The sequence below is a fragment of the Bactrocera tryoni genome, chromosome 5 (assembly GCF_016617805.1).
Source record: "Bactrocera tryoni isolate S06 chromosome 5, CSIRO_BtryS06_freeze2, whole genome shotgun sequence".
NCBI classification, from domain to species: domain Eukaryota; kingdom Metazoa; phylum Arthropoda; class Insecta; order Diptera; family Tephritidae; genus Bactrocera; species Bactrocera tryoni.
The window spans coordinates 68,511,967-68,521,073 of record NC_052503.1 but is presented as its reverse complement, the minus strand read 5'-3'; the positions used below and the strand labels follow the sequence as shown (position 1 = coordinate 68,521,073).

General features: G+C 38.8%; 1 protein-coding gene across 1 annotated transcript in view; it reads left to right on the top strand.

The window, feature by feature from the left end:
- Window positions 1–2,308: 2,308 nt before the first annotated feature.
- The window catches only part of LOC120778220, a 39,847-nt gene continuing 33,048 nt past the window's right edge, over window positions 2,309–9,107 (top strand). The window contains exon 1 of the mRNA XM_040109978.1: window positions 2,309–2,396. The gene's annotated coding sequence lies outside the window, so the exon portion shown is untranslated. The remainder of the gene's footprint in view (window positions 2,397–9,107) is intronic.

Sequence of the window (9,107 nt, the reverse complement as noted above, 5' to 3'; positions counted from 1 at the left end):
CAACGGAGTGAAGGCCCTCCTCTTTCTTGCTTCCCCGGCGGGTACTGCGTGGATTACTCCTAGGGCTGGAGTGTTTCCATCCATATACGATGATATGACCTCGCCAGCGTAGCCGTTGTCTCTTAATTCGCTGAACTATATCAATGTCGTCTTATACGTATATATCGTACAGCTCATCGTTTCATCGACTGCGGTATTCGCCGTTGCCAATGCGCAAAGGCCGCAGAACCTTTTTCTCGAAAACTCGTAACGCCGACTCATCAGATATTGCCGTTGTCCGTGCATCTGCACCATATAGCAGGACGGGGAAGAAGAGTAATTTGTAGAGTTTGGTTTTTGTTCGTCGAGAGAGGACTTCACTTCTCAATTGGCTACTCAGACCGTAGTAGCACCTGTTGGCAAGAGTTTTAGATTTCGAGGCTGACGTTGTTGCTGGTGTTAATGCTGATTCGAGGATAAATGAAATTATCTACGACTTCGAAGTTATCACTCTCAACAGTGACGTGGGGGCCAATTCACTAGTGCGGCGACTATTTATTTGATGAGATGACAAGAGATATTTCGTCTTACACTCGTCTGAGGCAAGCAGAACTAACGACGCGGTTGTTGATCCAATGAACACTCGTATAGAAGATTGCACCTTCACTCTTTAGCTCTGCAGCTCGAATTATATATATATGTATATATTTAGTAGATTGAAGAAATCACACGATAGGGAGTTGCCTTGTCTGAAACCTCGTTTGGTATCGAATGGCTCTGAGATGTTCTTCCCGTTCTCGGCGGAGCTTTTGGCATTGCTCCAATCAGTTTGTTGACCTTGAACTTTAATCTTTCATACAATACGCTCGATAGAACCTTAGATGCAATGTTGAGGAGGCTTATCCAATGGTAGTTGGTGTCTCCCTTTTTATGGATTGGATAGAGCACACTTACGTTCCAATCGTAGGGCATGTTTTCGTAAGACCATATTCGAAAAAGAAGCTGATGCATGCTCCTTATCAGTTTTTCGCCGCCGTATTTGAATAGCTCGGTCGGCAATCCATCGGCCGCCGCTTTGTTGTTCTTCAGACGGATAATGGCTATTCGAACTTCTACATAGTCGGACAGTGGAAGGTCCACTTTATTGTCATCGCTTGTGGAATCGGGTTCAATATCTGCTGATGTTTTGCTTTCAGTGCCGTTCAGCAGGCTGAATAAGTGTTCCCTCCATCATTTTAGTATGCTCAGGGCATCAGTCACTAGATCACCTCTGGGGGTTCTACAAGGGTAATCGGCACATTTTTTCGCAGAATTTTCGAGCGTAGCCCTGTCGGCCAGCTTGTCAAGCTCTTTGTACTCACGCATTTCGGTCTCTTTCTGTTTTTGTCTGCAAATACGTCGCGCTTCCCTCTTCAACTCTCGGTATCTATCTCATTCCGTACTTTTTGGGGTAACGTACAAATTTCTACTTTCATAAATAACGTTAATTTTGTCCCACTTTGCGCCAGCAAATATCAGCACTGTTTCAAACGAAAAGCTTATTGCACCGCCAGCAACTTTTTAACACTTTAAAAGCTTCAGCAATTTTTCGCATTCGGCATAAACACACTCACACACACACACACGAATGCACAGGCAATCGGCGGAAGACGTCACTGAACGCGCCACACGAGCGAAAGCCGGAACTAATAATGGAGCGCCTGGCCTGCCGAAATTAACACCCACCACCAACAATAACAACACACATAATAAGCGCACGTTTGCTACAAATACCGCCAAGTCAAATAACTCGTTCATTTCCAATGGGCGCGAATGGCACTACACGCACACAGCTTACACCAAAACGAATGACAACAGCACACAATAACATTAAAAGACGACAACAACAAGCAAGTGTAGCAAGAACATGCTGCATGCGAGTAGTTGGTTGCAGGGAGTACTTGACTTGATTCCTCGCCATCGCCATCGCCATCGCCAGCGCCAGCGCCGAATCGTCGTCAATCGCAATGTGGCAGTCGTGTGAAGTGAACGCGTAAAACGCAACGCTTGTGAAAATGTTAACTTTGCGTTGCAATATACTTTAAAAGTTGTGTATTTTTCTGCTTTTTTGTGACATTAACAACGCGTTGCGACCAATTACGCTGTCTTATTGAAGTGAAGTGGCGCAAAAGTCGAGTGAAAACGAAGTAAAAATGATTAAGCAGTATTGATTAAGAAAATGCAAAATTATGTAAATCAATTTGGTCAAAGCGCAAAGAAAATTAGGGAAAAAGAAGTAATCATCTATATATGCGTGTGTGTGTGTATGTGTGCGCGTTACTTATGCGCTTAAAGTACATTTTACCGTGCAATGAGTTGAGTTTGGCAAAAAGTTCGTTGTGAAAAATTTGCCACAAACACGCAGCGTGTGCTGCTATGTAAGTGTAAACTAAAAAAAAAATAAAAATTGCGAATTTCTTAAGTGCTTGCAATACGATATTGTGTGAAATGTGGAAATAAGGGCAGTAGTGGCTATCGAGAAAAGTTTTTTTCCTTCATTTTACTCCCCATTTTCGAACTCGCTGCAGTAAAACGCACCCACCACCTTTAGCGCAAGCAGCGCTTTCGCTGCGCTTCGTCTCGCCTCGCCAATACGTGCTTGTCACACGAAACGCAAACACACCCACTCCACACGACGGCTAAAAATTTGTTTTTTCCCCGCACCCCCTTATTCCAGTGCCGTTGCTGCTTCTTCTTCTCCGCTTGTCCTTTGCGAACTGCTGCAAAGCGTGGACGATGTTACGTTGGTTATTCAATTATGTGCAGAGTGCAATAATATATGGAAAAGCAAGTTATTTGTTATAGAAAAAAATATTAAAAAAAATTATTGCAAGCAATTCGTTGGAAGAAATAATAAAAAGCTGCAATAGTGACGCGCTGTGCAAAAAGAAAAATAGAAAAAATACCGTAAAATGCATGAAATATAACTACAGTTATTGGCAAAATATGCCGAAAATTGTTATATACCGTTTGATTGATATGCTGCATTGCTGCGCGTGAATTCGCATGATTGATGATAAGCGAAGAATTGATTTTGTTACATTGTGGCGTGTAAGTGCTGGCAGAAATATTAGAAATAGCACAAATAAAAGTGATTTTTGTATGAAATAAATGCGTACACATAAAGCATACATATACATATGTGTATATAGTATATAGTATGGCCGATTTCATGTTGCTTGCACATATAGAATATGTAGATTTTGTATTCAAACGTGAGTAAGTGCAAAAAAACAGGATACACGGCCGTTATGTGCATTTGTATGTAGTGACAAGCGGGTATTAGGAAGTCCAATATTTCCCAAGTTATTATACCCTGAACAGGGTATAAGTCCGTTATTTCCTAAGTTATTATACCCTGAACAGGGTATATTAAGTTTGTCACGAAGTTTGTAACACCCAGAAGGAAGCGTCGGAGACCCTATAAAGTATATATGTATATAAATGATCAGTATGTTGAGCTGAGTCGATTTAGCCATGTCCGTCTGTCTGTCTGTATATATATGAACTAGTCCCTCAGTTTTTAAGATATCGTTTTGAAATTTTGCAAACGACATTTACTTCAAGAAGCTGCTCATTTGTCGGAACTGCCGATATCGGACCACTATAACATATAGCTGCCATACAAACTGAACGTTCAGAATCAAGGGCTTGTATGGAAAACTTCCTCATTTGACGATATATCTTCACGAAATTTGGTACAAGTTATTGTTTATAGAAATAATGTAATATCCGAAGAAATTGTTCAGATCGGCTCACTATAGCATATAGCTGCCATACAAACCGAACGATCGGAAAAAAGTTCTTGTATGGAAAACTTTCACATTTGAAAAGATATATTCACGAAATTTGGTATAGATTATTTTCTAAGGCAACAATGTAATCTCCGAAGAAATTGTTCAGATCGGATTACTATAGCATATAGCTGCCATACAAACTGGACACATAGTTACTAAAAGAAATGCACCTGTGAAGGGTATATTTGCTTCGGTGCAGGCGAAGTTAACGTTTTTTCTTGTTCCTTTTTACTTTTAATGATCCTTTAAGAAGTTCTGCTTTCAACACGCAGACACCTCTTTTCCGAGTTACTGCCGGAAATGACTTTTTGAATAGTTTCTTTTGAAAATTTCTCAAAATCTTTTTAAAATATGTCTCTTTGGAATAATAAAAAACTAAAAAAAAAATTGTTTTATGATAAAAAAAGACTATTATAGAAAATATGCCATTTTTCGTTCAAACAAAACCCAAGCAACTTCTTAAAAAAAGATCCAACGAAAAAAACCTCTTTATTTTTATTTTAAGACGCGTTCAAATCATATTTCTCTTCACATGTTTATAACAATGGATTTTTTGATCATTTGGATTAATAATATGACTTTTTCAAAGTTATAGCTTAATAAGAACTTTTTTGTAGAGCGAAAATTTTTGTACGAGAATGGCGCTTTTTCAAAGTTATCAGCTTAGTTCTATAGGTTTACTTTTAAAACTTTCAAAAAATGATATTCTTGTACAAAAATTTCTCATTAATTTTTTTCCTTAAAAAAACGTTTCTTTAAAAGTTATACGGAGTTTAATTTATACAACAAAAATACTAAGCCTTCATACCAGTGCCTAATACATTCTGTGTTGCTCATACGACATGGTGTACTGTACTAATACATTTACGCTGGCAAATGTGTTTGAGCTTGGTATACGAAATCGCAATAAAAGCTATTTTTATTGCCAATTAACTGTTAGTAACTTTAACAAGAACCTATTTGCACGTGCGATCAGCCCAAAAGTTGTTTTAGAATTGTCTTTAACTTTCTCCTGTAAAAATTTAATTTCTGAAATAAAAATGCCTTTATCGAATTACCAACAGTTATAGTTTACAAAGTGATGGACTCTAAAAAAAATTTAGTTATCGAATATATTTATATGTATAATTCATAAGATATGTGTTACTTTTTGGGTAAGACTTTTTATTTTTATCAATGTCCGTTTTTTATTCATCAATATTAACTTTCCGTTCTTCTCTTTTAAGGGGTCAGTAGGGTAAACTGGGCTGTTTTTGACACTTTTTATAGAAATTTTTATTCTACAATAGAACTTTTTTCACATATCATGAGGTATATTGTGGAGTGTATAAACAAATTTTTTCGGAATATTTTGATGACAATTGTCGGAGAATTGGCTGGGTGAATGAAATGCGTTTTTCACTGGCGGACACGATTTCTCATGTTTGGATCATCTGAAACACAAAAACCCAATTTATTCTTAAAAAGTACGTGAATGAATGGTTATCGTCCCTAATAGAAACATGAAAAAATGTTGATAAATAGAAAAGTAATTAACGTTTTTTGTTTTTTAAATTTTTCTCATGTTTTTTTTTTACATAAAATTTGTCATAACATTGCCAATAAATTATAAAAAATTATGAATCTAGTAGGGGCGATAGCCAGGCGTTTTGTGAACATTAAAAAAAACTAAGCAAACCGGTTGAGTAGTTCGATCGGAATTATGTCAGCATGTCCGCCAGTTTAAAAAAGTGTGTTTTGAGAAAAACGCGTTTAAAGTTTGAGCTGTGCACTCCGAGCGCTCCAAACGTCGAGCGGTATTATTATTTTGGGCTTTTTGCGAAACCTTCCAATGGTAAAGTGGATTTCTACATTAATTCTAAGTGTATAAGGGAACTGAAAATGCAAAAAAAAAGTTTTTTTTTGAAAAGAGATTACCCTACAGATCTAATATGCGCCTTCCAAAGCAGTAAATGATAAACACTTCTTGATATTACCAAAGTATAGTTTTTCAAGCAATGCAGTCTTTTTCGGACGTATGTACGTACATAGTTTTTTTGGACCCTTACTACTTTTTGCCGATTCAAACAAAGTTAGATCGCCGAAATAACACCGCTTAGTCGCAGAAAATCCGTGTAATTCCGGTAACGTTGAGCTGGTTATTGTGAGAATTGTTTTTGTGTGCTACAATAGGTCAGATTTAGGTATAGTCAATACTCGTAGAACATAAAAAGATAGTAGTTAAGTCTCTTTCAAGTCAAAAAATATTGATAAGGCCATTATGTAACGGTGTTTAGAGATTTCCATGCAATGGAACTACTCATGGAAATTTGTCGCTTTGCAAAAAACTTCGTTCACACGTGTTACTAAGAAGACTGTATCTTAAGTACCAACTGTGTAACCTATACCACCCGTGAAAAGAGAATCGACACATACCAGCTCTTCGTCGATTTCAAAGTTGCCTTTGAGAGCACGAAAAGGAGCTGCCTTTATGCCGCTATGGCTGAATTTGTAATCCCCGACGTTATGCAATACCAAAAGCTCTCTCAGGAACGGAAAGGACCTCTCCGAGCCGTTCGATATCAAACGACGTTTCAGACAAGGCGACTTCCTTTCGTGCAACTTCTTCGCTCTAACCTTTGAGAAAATATTGTAATTCGAGCTGTAGATGTGAATAGAGAAGGTATCTTCTATAAGAGTATACAGCTGCTGACATACACCGATGATATTGATATCATTGGCTTCAGCAACCGCGCCGTTAGTTCTGCTTTCTTCAGGCTGGATAAGGAAGCGAAGCAAATGAGTTTGGTAGTGAGCGAGGGCTACAGGAAATACCTCCTGTCAGCAAACAAACAGTCGTCGGACTCGCGATTTGGCTCCTATGGGACTCTTGACAGTCATAACTTTGACGTCGTAGATAAGTTAATTTATCTTGAAACCAGTACAACAACAATGTCAGCCTCAAAATACAACGCAGAATAACTTTTACCAACAAGTGCTATTTCGGATTGAGTAAAGTACTCTCTCGATGAACAAAGACCAAACTCTATAAGTCCCTCGTTATTCCCGTCCCACTATATGGTTAAGAGATATGGGCGATGACAACATTTGATGAGTCGACGTTACGAGTTTTCGGGGGAAAGGTTCTGCGGTAGATTTATGATCCTTTGCGCATTGGCATTGGCGAATACCGCAGTTGACGGAACGATGTGCTGTACGAGAGACGACGACATTGATATAATTCAGTGAATTAAGAGACAGCGGCTATGCTGGCTAAGTCATGCCGTCTGAATGAATGAAAACGCTTTAGCGCTGAGAGTATGCAACGCTGTACCCGCCGTGGGAAGCAGAAGAAGAGTAGGACCTACATTTCGTTGGAATGACTGGGTGGAAAAGGACTTGGCTACACTTGGAATCACCAATTGGTGTTACAAACCTCGTGGCAAACCTAATGTATCATGTGCATAGTATAATAACAACAAAAATTGAATAAACAACTAACGTTCTTTTAACAATAATGTGAACGCACAAGGTTATAAAAATGTTTTCTGTTGTTTCGCAATTAAATTGATTTTCGTAAAGTATTTTCCTTGCCACCTCTGAACACACCATAACTTTAATACATACATAAATTCTATTAAATGTCTTGTAGACGACACACATACATCAATACTTACATGTATGTGCGTAAGTTACATAAATATGACATTGTCAAGAATTTACTTATTGTTAGACGGGCAAGCAATAAATTGAAAACGAGTCCACACACACCCGCGCCCACCCACAAAGACTGACAAACATACATACCTACAAATGAACATAAATGCACAGAATAGTACGCATACCGACACGAGCGCACATCAACAAAGTAAAAGGAAGCGCACAAAACATCCGCGCTCACACATAAAGGCATACATATATACAAGTACATCCTTACACTTGCATGTAAATATGTGCAAATCTACAACTGAGTGTAGTCTCACACCACACCGACAGTTATCCAACGTTGCTGAACATCCGGACAAGCAAACCGGCCCCTAACCACCCAAACAGCCGAGCAAGAAACACGCTTACTTAGCGCACCAGCACATTGCCGCCACTTGCTAAATCTAAACGTGCGCATTCTAGTACGAGTACGTCCAACAATGTGCCACTCATACAGCTGCGACAACAACAGCGGCAGCGGCAGCGGCAACGACACAAAGTAGCTCAAGCCATCTGCATCTGCGATATGGGCAAATCTAAACACAGTGTATTTTATTGCTTTGTTGCAATCTCACGTCAGCCCAATGAATCGCCCATGCGCACATCCACCCACCCACCGTCAGCGACCTACAACCGACCTACCTTCTTACATTTGCTATTTTCAGCGGTTCCTTTAGACTTTTACCTTAGCCGAAATTGTTGCTTTCCTCGGGTTTAGCTATCAGCTTTGGCAGCCGTTGCTGCATAGACTTTGCTTAAGCTCATTTACTTTGAAAATCCCTTATTTGTGGTTAACATAAAAACGTATGGAAATGCTTAGGCGGATTTTACGTTGTCTCCGAATGTTGGATGGATTTGAGACAGAAACGTTTTCAATTCGAAATCCGCTTAGAAACATGGAAATGACTATCGAAAAGCGTTAAAGAAAAAATGTCAAATATTTTTTGTTTGTGACACGGTTAGGGTTTGAACCGAAGATCCCTCTTATTTAACTCGGAAAGTCAGCGTGTCGTTTATACGTAGGTTTTGTTTTATATTTCGGGATTTTTATCGTAAGGCTTGACATTTTTGATGTTGTACCGAACGTTTTGACATATGCGCGGAATTTGTGTTATGTACAGTAACTTAAAATATTCAGCTCGCCCAAAAAATGGTATTAAATCGCAAACGTCTTCGCGCGATTGCATTTACAACTTTTGACGTCGAATAACTCAGCATGAGTTCATCGATGTACTTAACTCAATTTTTGGCGATGAAACTCCATCAAAGACCAGTATTTATCAATGGCATGGTGAATTCAAGATGAGAACTTTTTTCAAGCTGAAGAGACAGTTCGTTGGTTTCAGAACGCATGTTTTGGAGATCCCTCAATCAGAGTGACAAAACTGCTTCGAAAATGGGGTTAAACGTATGCAAAGTGTATAGATCTTCTGTTAATCCATTGAGCTCAGAAAGCGCTAACCATTTTTGGATCCAGAAAACAGAAGAAATCCAGGCAAGCACAATTTCTTAATTAAAGTATAGAAGTGTGATGAATAAGGTGGATATGGAGTCCAGCACATTTTTGGGAGATAAGAAAACGAACCCGATCTTTTCTAATGCAATAGC